This window comes from Bombyx mori, chromosome 11 (genome assembly GCF_030269925.1).
Source record: "Bombyx mori chromosome 11, ASM3026992v2".
NCBI lineage: Eukaryota > Metazoa > Arthropoda > Insecta > Lepidoptera > Bombycidae > Bombyx > Bombyx mori.
In genome coordinates this window covers 9,500,837-9,526,639 of record NC_085117.1, presented here as the reverse complement: position 1 = coordinate 9,526,639, position 25,803 = coordinate 9,500,837, and the positions used below count along the sequence as shown (strand labels likewise).

Here is a 25,803-nt window from a genome sequence, read left to right as displayed (position 1 = left end):
GACCTCGCGATTGTTCGCTGCAAATAAACGCAGATTGGATGTACGGTACATATCTATTGTCTCAGACTACAATCAGTAAAAAAGATGTATATAAAAACATTATCCAAATTAACTACTAACTAGATTATAATACTGTTAATAATATATATATATATAAATGAATTGCTATTCGGTAGTCTCGCTAAAACTCGAGAACGGCTGGACCGATTTGGCTAATTTTGGTCTTGAATAATTTATGGAAGTCCAGAGAAGGTTTAAAATGTAGATAAATATGAAAATGCTCGGAATTAAATAAAAATAACAATTTTGTTTTTCCTTTGGTGTCCCCCCGTCGGACGGATTCCTTTTGTTTGCTTTAGGAGTCACGTTTTGAACGTGTTAACAATAACACGGCCAATGTCCCAGAAACTGTTCCCGATTTGAGAATGGCTACGGTAGATGGTATCGCCCACGCGGATCAGTGCGATTCAAATGGGACTTCACATTCGTTTTTATTGAAAAAAACATTACAATGTTTGTTTTGGTTTTCTCGTCCCTTTGAATATGTACCTACTACGAAGTTTAAATATTTTCACACATATTCGAAATCATTTATGTACTTATTATTACTTCTCGCTTGGTTTAAAAATATTTCTATCTCACGCACGATCTAAATTTTTTTGGAAATCATAAAATACATATTGTAATACATAATGATGTTATTTATAAATACAAATTATTATTCCGACTAAGTACGAATTAGACAAAGCTATTTATATAATTTATATATGTGTTTATAATGTATATACCACATACGATTTATTTGTGGAGTAATATATTTGTGTAACCGATTTCGCTCTTTGATAAAAATACTCTAGAACTATTTTTGAAGAAAAAAAACGCATTTTCGTTTAATTTTAATCTTTGTGTTACACCTACAACATATATCTATATTTTTTATTTATTGCTTAGATAGGTGGACGAGCTCACAGTCCACTTGGTGCTAGGTGGTTACTGGAGCCCATAGACATCTAAAGCGGCTGCCCCACCCATCAATCAGAAACGCATTACTGTTTCACGGTAGAAATAGGTATATAGAAGTATATATATATACCATACCATCACTTGTCATGGGTGTCGTAAAAGGTGACTAAGGGATACACTGGAGAATGAGCAGTAGCGTTCTTTGAGTAATCGGACCGCCAAGCAACCATGTGTTCCGGTTTCATCTCAAGGTGGTTGGCAGTAGTCACGTTATGATGTCTATGGACTACAATAACCAACTTACACTAAATTAAACGTGAGATATTCTACACAGATACGCGAAAAAATTAAAATTATTTATCGATGCATTGTATAGTGAAATCGATAAGTTAAATTTCGTTCGCGGCCGTAAGAGAATTACGAATATATTATAAGTTCTCATGGTTTATTGTGGTGAAATGAAGCTATTTGTCTGAATTGAATCCAATGTACAATTTTACTGTATATCACGATCTATAACGTTAATTAACATGTCATCTCATTATTACAATGAAAAAATGGATGAAAAGGATTAATTGGTTGAGGAACTATTTGAGATGATTTTATCATCTCGTTTTTACCATCGTACCGCCCACCACCAGTGTAGAGTTCATCCATACTATTTGGAGCCACTGCGTTCATCCACAGTGTGTTTCCAGAAATCTTTTTACCATTCGACTTTGGAATTAGCTCCCCTCCACGGTGTTTTCTGCGTACTATGACATGTCCTTCTTCAAACGAGACTTGTGGAGAGTATTTAACAGTAGGCAGCAGCTTTTGCTCTGCCCCTGGCATTGCTTAAGTCCATGGGCGACGGTAACCACTCACCGTTAGACGGGTCATATGCTCGTCTGCCTACAAGGGCAAAAAAGGGAATCTGTTTGTGTTAAGTAATGGTTGAGCAATGGTTGTGAGATAGAGCGCGTTTTTACAGCTCTACTGCTGTTCGTTTCACTTCAGAAGATAGAAGAGCCTATAGGTTACCTAATAGTAACTTGTTGGCTTCATTCAACAAGCGCGGCAGTGCACTGTCAGCCTACCGCTGAGGATTCTTTTTACACTTTAGTTGAAGAAGGGCATGCCATTGTGCTTGAGGTACACCGTACAGGGGATTTCATTTAATTTTTTTTCCCTATCTAAGCTGATACCCTTGAGAGGCTGTGTCAGCGTAACCGGGCAGGTAAGTGAGCTCACGGGGCTCAAACCAGAAGTGTTGCTAACGCTGACCTTAGCAAGAGCAGTGCTTCGCAGAATCTACCACCGGATCGGAAACGGGACCCACTGAGAAGATCCGGCGAGAAACTCAGTGGGCTATCTATGGGTTAATTTACTCGTCGAGCCCTTTGTCACAAGCGACGGATTCGGCAAGGACGGTGACCGGTACTTAAACCGATCGTTACCTAAAAGCACCATTAATGGGTCATTCCAAATCTGTAAATCGGCCAGGTCGAATAAATGACGCTGTAAAATTCATTATAGATGAACAATTTGAGGTTGTAAGGATGCAGCCTGCTCCAATGGCTAGTAGAGCTACAGTAAGAGATTGTTGGACCAATACACTTCTTATTAAATCTGCTTAAAAGTAGTTAGTTTATTTCCTTGCGATATTGAATATCGTTGACATGTTAAAATTTTAATAACTATTTAGTAGAACAGATTATGTATTATACTTAAATAAATTATGTGCTTAAGCATAACATTGTTGGATAAGAATGGAAGAGTTTGTTTTGTTGGGTCCATTATACAAACAATAGCAATATTATCGGGCATCAAAATACACTTAACGGCATTTGCTTTCAACGATTTGCTATAATTTTTTATAAGTGCTCTCGATTGCCAGAGTTGCCAGTAAATAAAATTGAAGAGACTAAAATTTTTTTGGAATATTTCATTTGAGAACAAGTCTAAAGAAAAAAAAAATTTTGTTCTAGTAAATTCAACAATCCAACGCATGAATTAAAAAAATTAATTAAACCAGGAATTAAGGTTTACGTTTATTTTTAATACAACCTACGAATAGATGATCCAAAATATGAAAGGAAATATCGTTTTTTAATTATGTATGCATATGTATTATGAAACGTTCTGTAAGCCGATAAAGGTAATAATAATAATATATTACTTTTACAAATGAACACACACACAACAGTATCAATATTCAATTATTAATAAGGTAAACTAAATAGGTACTTTTTTCTTTTAGTGCGTTAATATTACATGGAAAACTACAAACAACATTAAATTATTAAACTAAGCGAAGGAATGAGGCGAACACTCGCTGCGTCACACATTCAAAGACAATTCTTGCATTGCATTACGTGCAATGGGAAAAGAGTACATATTGTAATAAAATTTTGAGCGGTTTTAATCTTAACTAGCCAATCCTACTATTTATTTTTTTACCGAAAAAAAAAACTTCTAAAATTATATTTTCGAATTTTCCTAGCAACACCATTCGCGTGCCACCGTCCTTCAATATGACCACAGCTTCTGTAATAATGTATTTAACTCACGAAACCGAGATTATTAAAATGATTAAGACTATCGTTACAAGCGTGACCGGCACAACGTGTGTAAACCAGTGGTTCACGAAGTTTTTCAATGAGAAAAAAATGTTGTGGAGCTGTGTTTAGTACATATGTGGATTGGGCCTATTATACATTATAATTAAAATTAGTTAGCACTCTGTGTTCTATATATGTATATATATTTTTATGATTGAAGGATTACTGTTGGCCCGGAGGCCTTTCCAGTTTCACCAGGACATGTGGGCGAGCAAAGGCTCAGCCAGGAGGGGTGGTATTTGCTAACAGTTGCCCGAGCGCCTCCGAAGGAGACCTAACAACTCAAGAGCAGCTGCTTCGCGAATGAATCTACTACCGGATCGGAATCGCGACTCGCTGAGAAGATCCGGCGAGAAATTCAACGGGCTGATACATGGGTTAGGTTGCACGTCGAACGCTTTGCCGAGTTCGACGAGTACGTTACCGGGGTCCCTAAGCCTGCTCTTAGAGCCTCCTTAGAGCTGAAGGCGTCTAATGCAAGAGTTATTGGATCTGATAGATCCGTAAGGATGTGTCTAGGGCAACGACGATGACTGACTCCTGCGTGATCAGGATTCGGTGAGTAGTCAGCGGCGGCAACGATAAGGCGATTATCACGACGATTCTATAATACATGTCTCAAAGTACGCAGTATTTACGTTGTAACATCCGTTGTTCGCTTAACATCAGGTCAACGGTAAACTTGCCAACATACAATATTTATCCTAGTAATTCATGACATTCAGTACACATATACAATTTTTTTTAAAGTCGATTACTACACATGCTTTGTTCATTTTAAGCTTACTACTATGATAATTTATTTTAGTATAGGTAATACATATTGCAATAATATGTAATGTCCATTTTTAGTAGCCAATAATATAATAATGCTGAGGGCGTGCGGGGATAAGCATATGATAGCGAAGCCCCACGGTACAGGCGTGGCACGCACGGCCAGGTCAGCCGGGTCGAACTCTAAGCACAGTGCCGACTTATTCAGTGTGTCAGTTTTTTTTTGCACATATCGATAATCAGTACTATTTGCAAACAAATCAAACGAACAGTTAAAGTAGCAGAAATCGTACATGGCGAATGAGGAACCGCTTCCGAAATTGTATTTATATCCTACTAGGGGCCCGCTTCGACTCCGTTTGGGTCTTTAACAAAAATTTCAACGAAATTTGATGTTGTTTTATTTTTTAAATAAAAGAACACTTATTGTGGCATAGCTATAATAGTTAGACATATGCGGTCGCGATACTTTTTTAAATAATAATGTTTTCTACAAAGTCGCAGTACATTATTTTATTATATCATCAATAGTTTTCGCAGGGCACGCGATGTAAAGAATATTATAGGTAATTTTTTTACACCTTGGGTTACATTATTGGAGTTTTAGTAAGGATCCCAATTTATTTTTTTTAAATACTTTATCACATCTCATGTATAAATCACATTATCTCATGTCACTCAGGAATAGTGTAGCTTCCAAACAGTGAAAGAATTTTTCAAATCGGTTCTGTAATTTCGGAGCCTATTCAATACAAACAAATCTTTCCGCTTTATAATATTAGAATAGATTAAACTAAAGAATATGAGTGCAGTTCTTTCCTTTAAGCTAAATACTATAAATGTATAGGTCTGAATGATTTTCGTTGTTTCCTTTTTATCAAATTTCAAACCACAACGGTGCTATGAAAGTTTTCGCTACAAATATCTAAACAGCACTGGCGACGTCCCCAGCTGTCATATTGTGTAATATTGTATTCAGGCAGTGAACTTGTTGTTTGGTACGCTTTACTTATCTGCTAGGCTGTTTGTTTACTTTTTTATTAGTCTCGTTTACCGTTATTATTGCTGCTCACAATTCCTAAGCACTTAGGTCATGTAATTGTATGTAATTTTTAGCTAATATTGGTTACTGCGATATTAAGATGATAAGATATAACACAATACAGAGTATTTCCATTATATGATACTTATAGCTAGTCAACTTGTTAATAGGAAAACCTACCAAGAATCAAAAAGCATTTAACATTAAATTGAATCAAATTGAATAAAAAATTCAATTCAAATCTAACTTTTTATTTACAAATTTAAATGACGCCTTCGGCTCCAAAATTAAAATAAACCGTTGAAGACTTATTAATGAAAAAGTAATAAGGAGAAGTAATGAACTTGTAGAAGATTAAATTATATTAAATTATATAGTATAAACGATACTTTTTCATGTTTCAGGAGTTAAGAGACCTCGCAAAATGTTTTATCGTTTAGAAATTATTAATTATCATTTATGTACGATAGTTTATCTGAAAGTGTATGATTAAAAAACAGTAAAAAAAAACATCCATAATAATTCACTTGGACACCGCCTTACTGTTTGTTATTACACTGTACTCTTTGATATTACTCGACCGTGTAAAAAAGAAATTTATTTTAACGTCACGACAATAATGTCGGATTTCGATCCTTTATTTAAAGTTACGACTTCCACGTGAACTTAAGAAAAATGTGGACAAAAATTCCAGGGAATATTACAAAGAGCACGCTGCAAATTGTTATTTGAATACCAGATTTATATTTTTTGTTCAAGCGTTTTAACAAAAAGCGTGCGATTCGTTTCAGTATGGCGATAGTAATAGCAAACCTATAATTTTTTGAAGTGAAACTTCCTTATCGGCGTTGGAAAAAAATTTACCGTCACATTTTTCGGTTACGCGTCACTTTTTTCCGTTACGCGCCATCTGTTTTGTATTCATGTCTATGATAATAAAATCCTTTTGTTTAAACTTTATCTAATTTAACTTTTTGAAGTGAAACTTCCTTATCGGCGTTGGAAAAAAATTTACCGTCACATTTTTCGGTTACGCGTCACTTTTTTCCGTTACGCGCCATCTGTTTTGTATTCATGTCTATGATAATAAAATCCTTTTGTTTAAACTTTATCTAATTTAACTTTTTTGTATTCATGTCTATGATAATAAAATCCTTTTGTTTAAACTTTATCTAATTTAACTTTATTTAACCAATTTCTAGAAAGTTGCATGTAGATCATTTTTCGAAAAATAAGGCCATAAACAAGTTTCACTTCTTACGTGTGTACACTAGTACACGCACACATTTTTTTGTATTCATGTCTATGATAATAAAATCCTTTTGTTTAAACTTTATCTAATTTAACTTTATTTAACCAATTTCTAGAAAGTTGCATGTAGATCATTTTTCGAAAAATAAGGCCATAAACAAGTTTCACTTCTTACGTGTGTACACTAGTACACGCACACATTTTTTTTATTGCGTAGATGCGTGGTCGAGCTTACAGCCCACCTGGTGTTAAGTGGTTACTGGAGCCCATAGACATCTACGAAGTAAATGCGCCACTCACCTTGAGATCAGATCAGATCTGAAGTCTCAGTATAGTTAGTTACAAGGGCTGTCCCGCCCTTCAAACCGAAACGCATTACTACTTCACGGCAGAAATAGGCAGGGTGGTGGTACCTAATCGCGCGGACTCACAAGAGGTCCTACCACTAGTAAAATATATAATATATAAACCAGTAAAAATATATAAAATATATATGTCGAATGCGTGGTGTCCTAAAATACCATCGATAAAGGCCATTACTCACTGAAGAAGTATCTTTCAAGTGGAACAAGTATTGGGTATACTTGTCCCATCACACTACGTACTTCTGCCGCGAAGAAATCATGCATTCCGATTAGAAGGGTGGGATAACCTTTATATTATAAAATTGACACTTGGACCTCATGTCTCAAGGTGGGTGGCGACATTCATTTTGCATCGTCTACGGGCACTGGTGACTTCCATACCAGGTGGGCCATTAGCTTATTCATCTATCCAGACTATAAAAACTAAAATAACTCAACCTGCATTATTCCATATTTTTAAACAAAACAACTGGAGAGCAAAGTTGATTGCGTAATATCATTTACTTTAGCACTTACTCCATCAAATTCTTTCTTCGAATTCAATCTATTAATCTCTCATTCGTTTACTTTTCGATCCAAATTTAAGAACTTGTAGTTTACCTGAAACAAAATGAAAATGGCAATTAATAAACGCTAGACGAAATAATTGATTAGGTATGCGTTTTCAGTGATCATTCCTCCTTCGTAAATTTAAGTTTTAGAATGAACTCCTTGCTCGTCTTGTGCACTTTTTACCCTTTTATAGATATATGTAGATATTTAATGAAGTTGATTTGCGACGGACAGTGGTCTGGATACGCCCTTGCCATTGGCGGTGACCATGGCCGGTGGTAGCTTATATGTCTTTGACAGCAATAAAAAAATGGCCGCTAAGTTGACGCTAGCAGTGTATCTAGCATTGCATGTCCATGAACGACGATAACCACCAGGCGGGAAGTGCTAGCTTTAAAATACAATAAAAAGAAAAGTAAAAATATATTTTATATTAATGTACGAAGGTTGAAAACGAAAAGTATGAAAAGAGTGTGGATTGGCGCGTTAAAGCGTGAGTGAGAGAAAATGGTACAAAAGGGAGAAAACAATAAAAGAAAAAGCAAAATGGCGTGGATGATTGAGTGGGCGATGTGTAAAAAAGGTGTTAATAATTTTTTTTAATTATAATAGTAGAAAAAATTGGTGTAAGGACAATAAAACTACAATCTATATATATGCAAAGCTACTACTGACTAAGCTTAGTAGTAGCATCACACTGTGTCTTGCTTTGTAATTTTCAATGCGGTAGAGATATGACGGATATCCGTTAGCATATCACTAGTTAAAAGCACGACGTGTTATAAAGCAGGGTGCAGCTGATAATATAGGGGTGGCAAAGAGGCCTTTTTTGTTGTGAGTTTTATTAACTTGCTGTATGCATATTGATTCAGTTAGCATGTCAATCCATTTTTAAGCAACTGATAATATAGGGCTGGCAAACCGGACTTTTGTTTTTATAAGTTTCATTAACTTGCTGTCTGTATGCAATATGCATGCTACTCCAGTTATTATGAGGTTCCATCTTTTTGGTAAACATAACCTGAATCTACTTAAAAGATTATCTCCAGATTTAAAAAAAAACTCTTCAATAGGCAATAAGGCATACGAAATCGGATGAAATCGCAGGTACGCTATTTAGCCGGTTTTAAAATTTGATCATGACATAGTTGCGGCACTGAGCTGAGGGTTGTGTCCGGACTAAGAAACTCTTCCAATCAGCTCTCAACGAACTCAAATTAAGTAATTAAGGATAAAAAGTTTCAACCCTATAAGCGGGGATAGAGTGACTTTATACGCGCTTACGTTACATCATAAACCCATTAGTGCACCCGTAACCAATACATACGTGATGTACTATTTTATTGCATATATGGATAAGCGAGCTTCCGATTCACCTGGCATTAAGTGTTTACGGGAGTACATCAATACATAAATGTCGCCGCCCACTTTGAGACCTAGTCTAAGTCACATATAATATAAAGACTGTCCCATCATTCAAATCGGTACTAATTAGTATAACGCTTCGATGTAGAAACGGGTAGAGTACCACCGTACCTAAGCATGCAGGTTCACAAGACGCCCCAATCTATATATTAATACGTGAAGCAAAAACTTTGTATCCCTTTTTACGAAAATTGCGCGGACGGAGGAGTGTGAAATTTTCCACACTTATAGAGAATATAGAGAAGAAGTGCCCATTTTTTTTTTTTTTTTTTTGTTTTTTCGGGTAGAGGGCCGAACCTCCTACGAGGTCCCCGCGCAAAAGGGGCGCGCGGGGTATGTGAGACTCAACGATCTGCATGGTGTTGTGAGCAGACCGCGGGCCCAAGGATTTTAGAGCCCACCCACTAAACGACTCCTCTGCACTCTTACACCCGACGTCCGATCCCCTCCGAGGTCAGAACCCGGATGAGGTAGGGGGGCTACCGCGGTCAACACTACAACCAGACGGCGCGGCTCACCCCAAGGACGCCCAGCCGACGGAGCCTTCGAGGCGAATCGAAGGCTCTGAAACATCGGCCGTCTCGGTACGGCAGCCCGTCGGGCCGCCCAGACGGTGCCGCTGGTGTCCCGGAATACCCCGCTGGACCAGAACCAGCCTGCCGGGTCGGGACGCGATACACCGTCGACCGGTCGCTCTATTCACTCCACGGCAGCGCGCTAGAGTGCTGGTAGCGCGCCGCGCGGCCTCACCCCCTCAGGTCGCCCCTTGACCTTCACCGGGGGGAGGCCGCCACCTACAGGGGAGAGAAGAAGTGCCCAATGCTAATATTTTTTTTAAATAATGCATAAAAGATACATTAAATCAATAAAGGAAACATTACACACACTACATACCATGTATTTGACGCACACACGCATGCATACTATTTATTGTCAAACTTTTGTTCTTGGCGTCTGTTGTCAAATTGAGAATAGATTAAATATTGTTTGTCTTTATTAATATTTTTTTTAAGTGTAGCCTTGGCGAAATTTGTGATTATAAAAGTATAAAATACAATCATAATAGTGTACAAACTTACAATTCCAATTAATTATAGTCGAATTTCGACTACTGCGGGACCTCTAGTACAAGTAAAAATGCATATGTAGATGTTATTGTGGCGGGTAGCCATCATCCCCGGAACACACAACACCAAGGTATTTGACAGATGCCTGAATCTCGCTTACCAAATTTTCAAGATAAGCTTGCATATATGTATACAAACTCTGAGCAACAACATTCGGACCGTCGCGTCGGTCTACCGAGCAATTACACTCGCTCAGTGCAAGATTTTCCCTCCGTTTTTGAGCCCGCAAAATAATAATACACTTTAATATGTGCAATGTAATCTTAATAATTAGTCTTATCAGCTGCTATATAATATGTGTACACGCGTTGCTTCGCTTTTTAAATGTTCAAATTTAAACAGGAGACCGATTGGCTTTTGAAGGGTAAAATTTCATTCCAAATCTTACCGCGAAAATGATACTTCAGTTTTGTTAGTTCTTTTAAAAATAAACAATATAAACTATTGTTTATTTTTAAAAATAAACAATATAAACTATTGTTTATTTTTAAAAGAAATAGAAATAAACAATAAAAACTATTATTTAAAGCTTTGTGAACAATTCGTCGGCTTTTAAATTACGCCTCAGGGATCAATCGTGATCGCTCGCAATATACATTCGCAATTTTCACTAATTGAATAACTTAAAATTAATTTTATTGACGTCCCAAAGACATTCTCGTCCTACAAAGCTCTTTTTCCACTAATCAAAGTCCCCATAATTTAATTGCCATAATTTATGCAAATCTTCCGAACCATCATTATTGAACAAAAAAGTTAATTTACTTTCGTTTTTTTTTTTTATCGAAGCTCCAGATATTTTAAGATCTTTTCCCTTAACCGACTACGAGGAAAATATTATATTCCGTAAAAAAAATGAGACTTCCCAACCGAAGAGGGTCCGTGCTAGAATGAAATTATTTATGGTTATAGAACAATTTAACCTAAGATTATCTGAGTTCGGAGACGGGGTCGCGCCTTATGGAAGCTAAAAAAAATCCTTTTGTGAAATTCAGGTGAACATTTTCGTTGGGAATTCAAAATTTTAGCGGAGATATCGTATCTTGAGAACAATGGTTACTATATTTTACGGAAACAAGAGGTTTCACAAATTTCAGGTGAACCGCGTGGTATTATTGCAATAGCCAACCCCCTGATCAACATAGAGATATGTATTTGCATGTAGTATCTTAGATCGGAGGCTCCACACCAGGCACGTATGTTATGAATGTTTCGAATTTTTCTGAGAATGCATAAAACATTGTTTTGTTAATTGGAAAGTGGTTCCGTAACGCGGTTTGTGATCATCATTCTTTCCTATTACCCTCTGCTGGGGTGTAGGGCTCGAATCAAATCCTTCCACTTACATCGGTCTTGGGCAGTCTGTTCTAACTACTCCCACGTCATGCCTAATACCCCTAGCTCCTGCTCCACCGAGCGACGCCAAGTTGTTCTGGGGCGGCCTCTCTTCCTTTTGCCAGACACTTTCCAGGTCAGTGTTCTCTTTGATAGGTGGTAGGCGGTTTGTGGTAGGAAAATTATTTACCTCTAAGGAATTTTAGCCAGGCGGCACTCGGATTTTCCAGCGAAAGTGCAGGGTGATCGTTTAATGGGTTGCTTCAACAGGACCATATACATCAGGCGCCCTAATGGCGGAGAGATCTCGCACGAGATTTAGCCATCGGCCCATAAATAAAAAAAAGGAATTGACTGATAGAACGTCACGTAACAAGAAAACGTTATGCCTCCTCCGACTTTCTCCCTTTCTCACTCTCGCTGTCTTTCTTTCAGTCTAATCTATAATATTATACAAGAGTCTGTACCGAAATTCGAGTATTGTGCACGGCTGATAGTATATGATTTATTACCCACTTTTCAATACAAATTTTTTTATAAACAAATCTTCCGGATATCTGACCGCTCACGGTTTTTTGAGTAGATCGGCATACAATCGCTCGCCTCACATGTTATTAAGGAGCCATCGAAGCTATTATACTTTGGAACATACATATCGCCACCTATCAATAGATATTAGCTCAATGTCTCAATTGTATTATGGGCTCAAAATTGGCCCTTAAGGTTCTCTGTCAATATACATAAAAATATATTCAAATCGACAAATTAGGAAATAAATATTACCGTCATGAATTTAAACCTTAAAAACTTGTAATCATATTCTTCTTCTCATGCGTACACTCCTTGCGGAGTGGTCGTGATTATGTATGTCTTATTGCTTGGTTGCGGCTTTTGAGAGATTTCTCTCCATCAGATCTCTCTCTATTTGTGGCGGTACGCGTACATTCAATGTAATCATATAGACCGTTTAAAAATATACTTTCAAATGTTTTCTAGAGATATAATACACATAGGTCTTTGAACTTTTTTCTTTCCTACCTATGCTGAGAGGCTATTTCAGCTTCGATCTAGCGTGTAGGTGAGCTCACGGGGCTCAAACCGGAAGTGTTGCTAACATTGGCCCTACAAGAGCAACCCACTGAGAAGATCCGGCGAAAAACTCAGTGGGCTGTGTCTATGGGTTAATTTACTCTTCGAGCCCTTCGTCGCAAGCGACGGGTTCGGCGAGGACGGTGATCAGTGCTTGAGGTACCTAAAATTTCCTTTACCATTCGGTCCACAGAGTCGGGTGGTCTTTGAACTCAATTACTATGCTAACATAGGAAAAAGTACTTAGATATGTAGTCCTTATTCTTTGAGTCCATAGAATTTAACGAAACTATCTCTTATTACCCTGAAGAGTTTGCATATTAAGTTTTCCTTAAGATTACAACGATCAGGTTTTAATTAAGGTTTTTATTGTTTTTTTTCTTTTTCGAATCAGTAATTTTATTTAGGTCGCGTTTTGCACAATGCAACTTAATTACTTGAAACGCAATTATCCCTTGAGCTAGCTAAAAGCTTAATTAAACCGGAATGGAAAAGACCATTAACGTTGTTCCGTTTTGTCTCATTCTTTATTAACATATATTTGAAATTACAATTAGCTATTTGTATTCGATTCTAAAATTTCGATTCGATTAAAAATACCTAGTAAATGTACCTAATAGGAATACCAAGATGTACAAGAATGTAAGTACAAAGATTAGAGTTATATATTGATTTTTAATTGAATTCTTATTTTGTCTTAATTTTATGAAAATTGAAACTTTAAGCCAACATTTTCCTAACACTGAATTTCTGTATCTTTCCATATATACCTCATCTGCTTTGCGCTTTAATGTAAACTTTCTCATTGCGTGTTTGAAATAGGTATTTTTTTACGAAAACTTATTTTACTTGAAATCTAAATCAGAAAGTTTTTTTAGGAATACGCTCAATAACGAGATGTTAGAAATCTTTCAAATCTGGTATCGGGGTAGTGTCGAACAGCGAGAAAAGAATGCATAGTGTGAATTATAACGTAATCATCCTGCAGGGCCGTGTGAGAGAGATAACAAGAAATTCACGTTTTTTTTTATTTTATTACTTAGATGGGTGGACGAGCTCACATGGTGTTAAGTGGTTACTGGAGCCCATAGACATCCACAACATAGACGCGCCACCCACCTTGAGATACAAGTTCTAAAGTCTCAGTATAGTTACAACGGCTGCCTCACCCTTCAAACCGAAACGCATTACTGCTTCACGGCAGAAATAGGCAGGGCGGTGGTACCTATCCTCGCGGACTCACAAGTTGTCCTCCACCAGTAATTACGCAAATTATAATTTAGCGGGTTTGATTTTTATTACACGGTGTTATTCCTTCAACGTGGAAGTCAATCGTGAACATTTGTTGAATACGTATTTCATTAGAAAAATTGGTACCCGCCTGCGGGATTCGAACACCGTTGCATCGCTTTAACACGAATGCACCGGACTTTTTATCCTTTAGGCCACGATGACTAAAAAGTTTATTTTAAAAGTATTTTATCAGTTAATTCTGTGCTTCTTTTTCAAAGAGATTTTTTATCCTGTATTTAATGCTATAAAAGGCGCACAGAGCAAAATATTTATATTGTTAAAAAACGATTGTCGACCAATCGAAATAAGAAAACTGATATTTGGTAAATTCTATTTTATAAGTGTTCTACCTCAACCGTTCCCCTAACACACATGTATTTACCAACAAAATGACGAAACGGGAAGGTAGTTTTAACTCGAAATTGCACACCTACCCGCATCATTTAAGCTTATGTAACGTTGACTAAGCCCAGTACGTGCCGCCCTTGGTTGTATAGGTATTAGCATCCATCTACGGAGGATTACGTTTTAAACCAACCTAAGAACCCACCAGAAAATAGCTGATGTCGGTTAAAACGTACGAGGATTTCGCACGTGCTTTCAATCTAAAATAATTGAGATAACTGATGGTATGCTTGTGTACGGTTGACTTTCAATTCTGTATAGTAAAATACCCAAATAAAATCTATTGATTTCATTGGGCGGGCTTAGTGACGGTAGGGCGTACTGTCTACCTGAAAGATCAGGTATTTTTCTTGTGCAACAGACGTGGGTTCCATGAAGAAAAGTAATTACAATAAAATTAAGGATTTGGCTTTGTCGTATGTGGCGAAATCTATGTTGAGATGCCAATGTACATAATTGAGTTTGTCCTTCAATCTTAAACAGTAACGTTTTTCGACCAACCACGATCCTTCCAGCACAAAACCTTGCACTTAATGGTGGTAGGACCTCTTGTGAGTCCGCACGGGTAGGTACCACCTCCCCGCCTATTTCTGCCGTGAAGCAGTAATGCGTTTCGGTTTGAAGGGTGGGGCAGCCGTTGTAACTATACTGAGACCTTAGAACTTATATCTCAAGGTGGGTTGCGCATTTACGTCGTAGATGTCTATGGGCTCCAGTAACCACTTAACACCAGGTGGGCTGTAAGCTCGTCCACATTTCTAAGCAATAAAACTAATAAATAGATGACTCGAATTCAGGAAGAGTCGCATCACTAATACCTCGGCAGCCTTATCCTTTATGGTATGGACACTTCAAAGGCCTTATTATTATTATTTTTATCATGTTTGTTTAGTGACATCACTCGAACATAGAACGGCTTCTTAACCATAAAATCATGAATTATAACAATACGCACATCCCATTACGGTTCACGAAATTCTTGATGACGTATATGACATAGTAAAAGAACAAACGCACGACGTCAGTTGCCCCATATAGTCGGGACGCATGTGTTCCTCTCGACTTATTACCGTCCGCAGTGCGCTTGCCAAGATCCAAGATTTATTGGAAAATTTATATTTTTTCCACCAATATCAGAGTCCGCTTTTCGGGTAATTAGCATAATATTGTAAATGTGACGTCATTATACAATTAAATTTGGTTATCATTACAGCCTAAAAAGCAGCAGTTGTTGTACATTATAATAATTCGACCTCATATCTAAAGATGAGGGGGTGGCATTGGGTCCCGCTGCCATCATACCTCCTGATACATTTGTGTAGAAATAACATTTGTTATTGGATATTTATTAATTATATTTTATGTTATTATTATACTAAATTCAAGATTAACAATCTTGTTTGGAGACCGACATCAAAAGTGTCAAACTTAGTAGCTGAAACATAACTATTTACGCCGTGTGATGCATGCGAAAGGGCCAGAGACCGGATCTATAACAGCAGGATCTGTTCTAACTACTTTGTCCAACGCATTTGTTCAAACAATGAAAATTTTCGACGCACATGTTGGGTTTTTTAATGAAACACGTGCGCCGATCGGTTGTAAACACTTGGATTTTTTGTTAGTAAGCGTAAACAGTAACTCTTTTGATTGGAAAACGTTGAAGCTCAATCTGTAGTGTAAGGTAAAAATTGTCTCGGCTTTGTTTAAGGCAACGGTAAATATGTAACTTCGAAGGAAAAAAACTAGAGCAATAAACATAAGGTTATCATTGGTGTACTAAAAGATGATAGGGACTTTACATACTGCAGGATCTGTGAATCAAATAGACCAAGAATCTAAATCTCTTCCAGTATTACTTTAATAATATATATATTATCCTTTAAGTATAGCCAATCCTCACGTTAGAGACGTAAAACAAAAAGAAGTGGATATTACCACAACTGCCTCAATAAAAAGAACCCATAAAATCAGTTTAAGATCGAAACTCTCATAAATGTATGAGACTTCCTAAATTGCTCTTCATGTACGAAATGAACTTATTACATTATTTTTTATATTCAATATTAGAACTTCGATGGAATATAAATACATCGGAACTGCCGTGTAGGTTTGCTAGTGGCTACGTCTGTAAATATAAATATTGTTTCTTTTCTTTTACATCTTTGATAAGTTGGTGCTGGCAACTCTCAATATGCCAATGATTTATAAATACAGTAGAAGAGGGTTTTAACAACCAGTAGAAATATAATATAAAGCTTAATACAAAAATGCAATAAAAAACTAAATAGCTTTAAAAAACAAAAAACAAAAACAATGGAATTTTAATCTAATATACTTATCGTATTGTCATATTTATTGCACTACACTAGAATGTTGTGCCTGACGCATCAATGAGCGAGCGAACAGTTTGTTTGCAAGGAAACTGTTTTCAAGAATAAAGGCAGAGTTTAATATTAGTGATTCCTGGGTTGCTGGCACAATAACATTCCACGGTCTTACTTAATTACTGCCTATATAGCAATGAAAGGAACACAATAGAAATTGCTGAAGGGAGTCTCTCACGGAACGGCGTCCGTCAGCTACTTGCCACAAAAATAAAACAGGGTTAGCACAATTTAAAGCAAATCACCCAGAAAACAAGGTTTCACCGAGATCGAAGACAGACAGTAAATCATCACCATAACCCCATTTCTTAGAGCCTTCAAATATAACATGATAAATCTTATTCGCTTTTATATTATCGAGTACATCCCCTAACTTTACGGTTATGCGTTAGCTAAATCATTTCTCGGCTTATTTTTTCCGTATCTCATTCCCGCATTGGCTCTTTCGCTCTTTGATTCGGGATACTTCCGTCTCGAAGTTATTTCATTTCTGTTCCTTTGATGTCGTGTATATTTTTTTTGGTTAGTAAGTTTACTTTATTTCATTTCGTATCCGAATGGATAGTTATTCGACTTCGGGTTCTAAGTATTATTTTCTGATAAATTTAACAATTCTGTTTGTCGATCTATTAACATCTGTATTATTTTATTTCAATTGGTTCATTGGCAAGTCCAACAGTAATACCTCAATCATAAAAAAATATTGGCAAGCATTATGTAGATTAAAAGGGTGCATTCTATATTTTCTTCTCATAAGCACATTGCCGCACATGGGTTTAAAATTATTAACAATATATGTATCTGTGTTCATACGATTATAAAATGGTGATTATATCTGCGTGTGGCACATGTCGAATGTGTAATATTGGTTATGCCATGAACCCAGCATTTTGGGATCGCTCGTTGTCACCTCTTCTTGTCATTTTTCCGTACAACAATTACGAGCATTTAAATAAAAATACAAATACTTGATATTAAATTGAAAATAATGAATTAAGCCGATGTATTTGATAGTTTAATAAATTGGGATGAAATTGATTGGAAACGAGACGAAATGAAATAATGTTCCAGTAAAATTTTTATAAAAAAACTGATAATTTTGGAAGAACCTGAGAAACCGTAGCAGACTTTTTTCATTATCCCAAAACTATGCAGTTCCACAGATGCTAAACAGTTAATAAGCCACATAACTTTCACATAAGTTTTGACACGAACCCGCAAAAAGTCTGATGTATCCTCTTCGCTTCGGTGTTATTAACTCTCTAGAGATACTTAACGGTCCAAAGTGACCATAGATTATCCAAAATATATAAGATAAACTTGAGACTTCCACTATTGGTTGTCAGGATAAAACTAAAAATGGCCTCCTGGAAGCATGAAGTAAATTCAAATGTCTACGATACGCTAAAATCTTTAAAAAAATCTCGCTCTTAAATAACGTAAAATTTTATATCATGCGTTATTATTTCGATTGATTGAGCTTCAAATCACGTAATAATATTCCATATATTGCCCGAAGCTATTAAAATCTCATTACATCTCAATAGTGTCTCGGATCCAACACGTTCTATGCCCATTAGCATACAATGATTGCGGCCTACTACAAACAGATGTTCATGACTCAACTTCGTGTGATGGTATGTGTTTGTATTTGCAATTATTGTTACAATATTCGGTATATTTCTAACTTGTAACTAATTTAAGTTCTCGAATATAGGTCATTGTGTTCTAACTTAATGGTAAATTGTCTGCAATTACCCATCGACCATATGGGCAAGGAGGGTGACATCGACATTCACAGAGTAGACAAGGCTTCATTCCGTGGCTTTGTAGATATCCAATGTAATCTTTTGGTCGGTGGAGATCTGACGTCTAGGTCGAAACGTTAAGGAGGGGTAGTTTTGACGCTCGGCAATGATCTGACCATTATAACTCCCACCATAAAAAAGCTAGTTAGAAATATTTTCAATCTATTAGTGGGGTAGGTAATTCGAAAAATTGTGAAATAATAAAGAATGATTTCCTTAGTGATCCATGACGTTCCTTTACAGCTGCGAAAGAGATAATGTCTCACCCCTACTATTCAAATCATTTTCCGTATTCGAAAAGAATGTATTTAAACAAACATAAGACACATCCCAATTGTTTATAAAAAAGTCTGCCCTCGCTTAATCCACCTGGTTAAATTAACATTAGAAAATGTGAATGTGGCGAAATTCACCCACCTTCAGACATGAGGTTGAAATCTAAATTGCTTAGCCGTCAAAGTGGAACGTTGACTGCATCGCGGCAGAAATAGGCATGATGTTTGTAGAACCATTCCCCAATAATCTCTGCTCAATTTATCACATAAACCTGATTCAGTATAAGGCTTAGTCCATGTAATATAACGTAATCTTTCAACATTTCACTAAAACAGAGTCACTCCATTACGGCATTCATTCCCACATCATAGTTGGGAACAATGGCACTTTTAACGCGAAACACAACAAAGGGCTCAGCTATGATTTATAGGGAATAATGCTTGGCTAGGTACAACTGGCTGTCGTAATTTCGTTTTTCTGAATTTGCCGGTTTGTAAGCGTTAAGTTGTGTTGGGTTATGTCGAATCCTACTAATTTGAGTTTTTTGGCACAAATCTAATTTAGTTAGTTTTAATCGCTTTCAGATGCTTCTTTCTCATCTGCATTTTACTTATTTCTTAATGATAATAGAGTAGGAAATAGATTATTTCGGGAATCATTATTTCTCTTTGTGCTTTAAAACGATCAGTATTTTTTTAATAGATTCTGTGGAAGGCGATATTAAAAAGAGTAACGATGCTTATATGATTTAAGATTTGCGTTATGCAGATATATGAGTAGCGTTTGTAGAATTTTTAAATCGATTTTATATTTTAAAGAAATACTGTAGGTACTGAAAACGTTTGCAAAATTTTCAAAGTTGATAATATAATTGTGCGAATTTATTACTTTAACTTCATTCCATCCAGGCACAATTCTAGATAACTCTATCCCTTGTTTTAGCAGCCAAGAGCGTCGCGGGATAGCTATATAAATAAATACATCACGTAAACAGCTTTTGCGAAATCGGGTTATATCTCTTTAAAAGTCAGTCCTTACTTGCCCTAATCTGTACTTAACTTGTGTCTTAATGAAACTTTGTTTGTGTTGTTCAATTGTAGTCATGCAAAGTTCTGTTAAACGTTATTAATGCGACTTTTAACACTTTAATCACTTCTTTCTGTTCTTCTTAGATAACTATCATAATTCGGCACCATTTCAAGAGCCATGATTACGTACCCGTGATCAAGACTACCTACCCACTGGGTTTTTCGCCGGATCTTCTCAGTGGGTCGCGATTCCGAACCGGTGCTAAATTCAGCGAAGTACTTACTATTCTTGCTAGGGCCCGTATCAGCAAACTCTCTCAGGTTGAACCCGTAACCCACTACCGATCCGTGAGTAGTTGGAATAGACCTTATGGTTAGAAATGAAAAAAAAAACGGAAAGACTCTAGAGTCGTCCAAACTAATCAAACGTGAAAATCGTGTTAAGTAGCCGTTATAAATATTTAAATAGTAACAATTGCTGCGGCTGCGAAAACAATTGCGCCACACCTCGAATCTCAGGCTCTTTTATATTATTCCCCTGTCTTGTACTTCCTCATATCCCAATACTGCTCGCGCAATTCCGAAATATAGTGGCGATAAGAGCCTAAGCACATCTTGGTTCGGTACTTAATTATAAAAACTATATTTTAATCCATATCCGTTGTAAATTTAAACAAAGAGTAAATAATTAAACTCTTGTCTAATCTTGTAATGTATAAAGAATCGATTCAGATAACAGCTTCATGGTTTCGCTCGACAGAGTCAACAGAGAACCCAAAGGCAGGATATTACGCCTTTAACGCGTCAGCTTCCGGAGCCGAAGGATTGTCGCGTACCCACCGGATTGTTTACATAGCCCTTACAAAAATAACCCTTTACGTGGAAAAGTTCAAATCTCCATTGTGCATCGCGCTATTTACAAAATATTCTGAATTCGACAAGGTTACAATGGCTTTTGGGAGGGACGGAAATATTAAGTGTAGGTAGTGTATGTAGTTCGCCTCGGTAAAATTTTGTGGGTCCAGATTATTTTTGTTCCTACCACTAGTTTGGTAGTCCAACCGTGTGAGCTAGCAGCATACTCAGTATCAAGATCAGCGACCAAATATACTACAGCCTGAACTGAACATGTTCAAATAAAGTTGGAAAAAATACTATAAAGAAAAAAAAAATTGCATCACATTTTTTCTAAATAAATACTTACCTAACAAATATTAATGAACGGCATCCACGATGAAGTGGCATGATAAAAAAAAGATGTGGTGTCGTGGGACAACGGATAGGAACGAAGTTCCTTTATAAAAATATTAATTTTAAGTTCTATTCGAGGTATAAAGAAAATAAAACTAGAGGTTTCGCAACAACCCACGGTCATTCGGTAACGTACAAACTTATTGTGGTACACTTCATTCACGGTTGTTTGCATAAGAGCTAGTGTATTGCGCAAACGAACGCTTTGAGATCGTGGTCAATTAATTATAACGAATATGTTATTTTTTGTACATTATTACAAAAGCCGTAATTAGGTCGTACACTGTGTGCATTACTAATAAAAATCTTTCGTTACGGACGTTTTTTCCCGGTTAAGGTACCCCTCCGCATCGTCCCATAAGGAACTTGTTAATAAAATCGATGGTATTTTATCCCCAACGGATTGGTCGAACATCTTACTTATTTATCTCTATCGTATATCGTTTAAGAGCTTACAATATAATCGAAACTTCGGTCTCTCATTTATCCTAGACCAAAAAAAAAAATGTGTATGTAAAATAAATAAACGGATGAATTATACAGATTGGTGACTTGTAATGTCTTAATTCGGTACAGATGTTGCCGCTCGTTACATCTAGATGTTTCGTTATAGCGGCGGCTCTGCAAATTGTTTTTTTTTTTCTTAATAATTTCGTAGCTTTTAAGGTTTAACGAATAAAGAAACGATTGCATTATGTCGATTTCGAATTATTCGAAACATCGGAGAGTGTGTAAAAATGTAATATAATCGTATCGATTCGACTAATTGTCACATTACACGTCCTTACGGATCCATCAGATCCAATAACCTTTGCATTAGACGCCTTCAGCTCTAACACTAAGAGTAGGCTTAGGGACCTCGATAACCGTACTCGCCGAACTCGACAAAGAGTTCGCCGTGCAACCTAACCCATGAATCAGCTCGCTGAGTTTCTCGCCGGATCTTCTCAGCGGGTCGCGATTCCGATCCGGTAGTAGATTCATTCGCGAAGCAGCTACTCTTGAGCTGTTAGGTCTCCTTCGGAGGCGCTCGGGTAGCTATTAGCAAATCCCACCCCTCCTGGCCGAGCCTTTGCTCGCCCACGTGTCCTGGTGAAACTGGAAAGGCCTCCGGGCCACCAGTAATCTTTCAATCATAAAAAAAAAACTAATTGTCACAAAATCTGTTGTTTTCTTACACAAAGCTAAACCAAAAAAATAATATATTTTTTTCTGATAGTGATTAATTAGTATTTTAGGTCTGAAATATAGGTAGGAACCTGATTGTTGGTGACAGGAGCATTCTTAAGTTGTTGAGACGTTCACTTTGTGTTATTCAAAATTCACGTTATTTTACTTGCGTAAAGTTCATTAAAAGTTTTCATGAATATTAAATGTTGTAACAAAATCCAGAATCAACGACTGTACTATGTCACGTTGCATTTAGTAGGCGTAGAAAAATTAGCAATGACATCAAGACCCTGCGTCAAGCCAAACAACAAGAGAAAAAAATAAAAGCATAACGGTGTTGCCACTATATTCCCTTAAATTTGTTAGGTAATTATATTTAACGAGAGGCGGTAAATCTTTCTGGTAATTTAATTTCGGGAGATAGAAGCTTCGGGCTGGCAACCGCCTTGAGTTAGTAATGAGATAGAAGCCGATTGCCTTTTGTTTTTAGTTGTGTATATATTTTGTGGGGAAATAAAAATTAGTATTCTACAGGGTCCGTTTGCGTGCTGTGGTATTAAATAGGGTATTCACGAGAGATTCCGGGTAAGTAATAAGAAATTTCTGAATTTTTAAACAAGAATTTGACAATCTATACAATTAAACTGACGGAATATTTCATCAAACCAAAGGTTAGGTCGCTGAGGATACAGACGTATTTTTTTTATTCCTCAATGATGTAGGCATTCATTATGGAAGAATTTTCCTAAAATTTCAAGTCTAAAGGTGTAAAATAATGGATAAACGGTTGTATATAAGATATATTCAAAGAAGAGCGCAAATTCATATACCCTTTTCTGTTGAGATATAAAGTACCCGCCTGTCGGTATTTTGCAAACCTATTCCTCTGAGAGGATGCATTAGATGCTGAAAATTTACGTGGATTGTTCGTTGTTTTTGAAGGATAAAATATGAAATTGAATCTTAATAACATATATATCGGTAGGCAGCGGCTTGGCTCTGCTCCTGGCATTGCTGAAGTCCATGGGCGTCGGTAACCACTTACCATCAGGTGGGCCGTACGCTCGTCTGCCTACAAAGGCAATAAATAAATAAAAATATCGTAATAAATAACTGAAAACAAATCACGCTCGGTCATCTGGCCCCAAATTAGGGTTCCTTGTGTTATGGGTGCCAGATACTGACGTTATAATAATATGTGCTTAAACATATACATATAAAGATAAAAATCATCCAGACAATGACCAAACAAACCTGTTCACCACACGAATGTTTGCCCGATGTGGGAACCTACGACATTTGGCGCAACATTTTTTTTCCCACCCTATGCCGATAGCCTTGAAATGCTCTTTCAGCTTCGCCTTGACGTGTGGCTCACGGGGCTCAAGCCGGAAGTGTTGCTAATGTTCACCCTAGCAAGAGCAGTGCTTCGCAGAATCTACCACCGGATCGGAAACGCGACCCACTGAGAAGATCCGGCAAGAAACTCCGTAGGCTGCGCAACATTAGGTAATGTGCCGTAAGTACTGCAGTATTGAGTCAATTTTGGTAAAAGTTAAAATTATAATTAATAGGTTTTAAATTACAGTAATTTATTTCAGCACAATATCCTGAAACACCCGTGCGATTACGAGGCGGATTGCTGGCTGTTTCGTATAAAACGTCACTTCAATATTTTATTTCATCACAACGATCAATTACTTATGTATATTTTTCGGTTCAATGACATCAAATACAAAAAAGCGTGCTACGGTCGAATGTTTTCCGTAGGATAACCCATTCTAACCGGCGCCATCTAGGCGGGCTCCGGATAGCCTGCCGACCGAGAGGGCTGGTGGTCGTGGCGCCGACGACCGCCAGTCCGGCGTCCCGAGGGGGAGGGTGATGGGAGAGATGTGCTCCGCACTAAACGCTTCACTTTCCCCCCTTTGCCTTTTCATGGGTTCTGTCTCATGCGAGGTTCGGACGCGGGTTGTTGAGCGACAGGAGGTTTTAGTCAGTTCGACTCCGACATGCCCTGCCCTTCATCCCCAGGGGAGGGCGGAAGTCCGGCGATTTCCTCCTGACCAACAAAAAAAAAAAACGGTCGAATGTTTGTTTTTGTCAAATAGCGCCAAATTAGTATGAAAACAATCCGCATACGTTTTAAATAAATACGAAACAGCGAGTTCAAACAAAATGTTCAAAATTTTATTCCAGTCGATCGTGTTCATAATAAAAAAGAAATTGAATATCTGTCAGAGGCAGCGACACAAAAGCGCTTTATGTGCTCCCATTTTTTTTTAAACTATTTTCAGCCAATCGGGCTGATGAAAAGTTCAGCGAAAATCTAAAATGGATTCGATGTGTCATAATAATATTTTTTTTGTTTTTTATTTGAACTTTTTTATTATTATTTTTCAGAACTAGGTAGATTAACATACTCACGGATCACCTGTCATATAGTTACCCGGAGTCCACAGATACATACCTATAACAAGATAAATGGTCGAAGTCACATTTTCATCGAAAATTATACTTCTCTGTAGAAAACCTTTAACTTTTCACTTCAATTAAACCCTTATTTTAAATCAACATGATCGAATATCGCGTCCATCATACCACTACCTAATATTTATTGCTTACTAGCTGACCCGGCAGACTTCGTAGTGCCTCAATAAATAAAAGACCTAAACTTTTGTATAAAATAAACGTAAAACAACAAAATCGTTATTTTTATTTAATTCCGATCATTTTCATATTTATCTACCTTTTAAACCTTCTCTGGATTTCCACAAATAATTCAAGACCCCAATTAGCCAAATCGGTCCAGCCGTTCTCGAGTTTTAGCGAGACTAATGAACAGCAATTCATTTTTATTTAAATAGATAAGTTCTATTTCATGTATACGTCGTATTTATACACAAAACCTATTTAGAAATTGATTTAAACCTTCCGATTTCGCGGGATTTGGGTATTTTGGGTCACGTTCTACTGAACTGGAACTGCGGTCTACCTTCTAACCCTCGTCAAAGAAACAAAACAATTAAGGATATTTCGACTTAGAGATTTAAATTTGGAACTTTTATTTTATCAGTCCACAGATACAGTTCAAGTTGTGTTGAATAAATACTTTATGTGTTTTATACGTTTTTATTGCATTAAAAGGCACACGAATACACTGTCCATCTATTGGTGAGTGGTCAGCAATGCTCATAAATGAACCTCGAAAGTGTAAGCGCCCTCTAATCCTAAACTAATTATCCAATAACACGTATCTGAATCCTGATTAGCTTTGTAAACGCATTAAAAAACTTTTTGAATTTTGCAGACAAAAAATACTCATTTTGCCTATACTATTTAAACGAATAGCCCTTAGTCAACCACGCCACTAAACAGATAAATACAATGTAAACGGACAGTTAACGGTGAACACTCGTGAAAATACTGTAAAAAAACTTACATAACGTTTAAAACAAATCTGCAGATACCGTAGTACACAATATCTCGACGGCAGATACTAACTAAAATGTTCGTAAACGACACTAAAAGTTAAGTCTGAAAGTGGCACCTGTGACAGAGAAGTTGAGAAATGCGCGTTTGGTATGGACATGTGATGAGACCAAAAGGACAATGAGGTTGTTAAGAGAGTGTTAACTATGAACCTGGAAGGCTATAGA

At 36.9% G+C, this 25,803-nt stretch overlaps 1 protein-coding gene across 4 annotated transcripts in view; it reads right to left on the bottom strand.

Moving 5' to 3' along the window:
* LOC101742172 (uncharacterized) overlaps positions 1-25,803 on the bottom strand; it is a 143,284-nt gene that overhangs the window by 23,406 nt on the left and 94,075 nt on the right. The window lies entirely within an intron of this gene.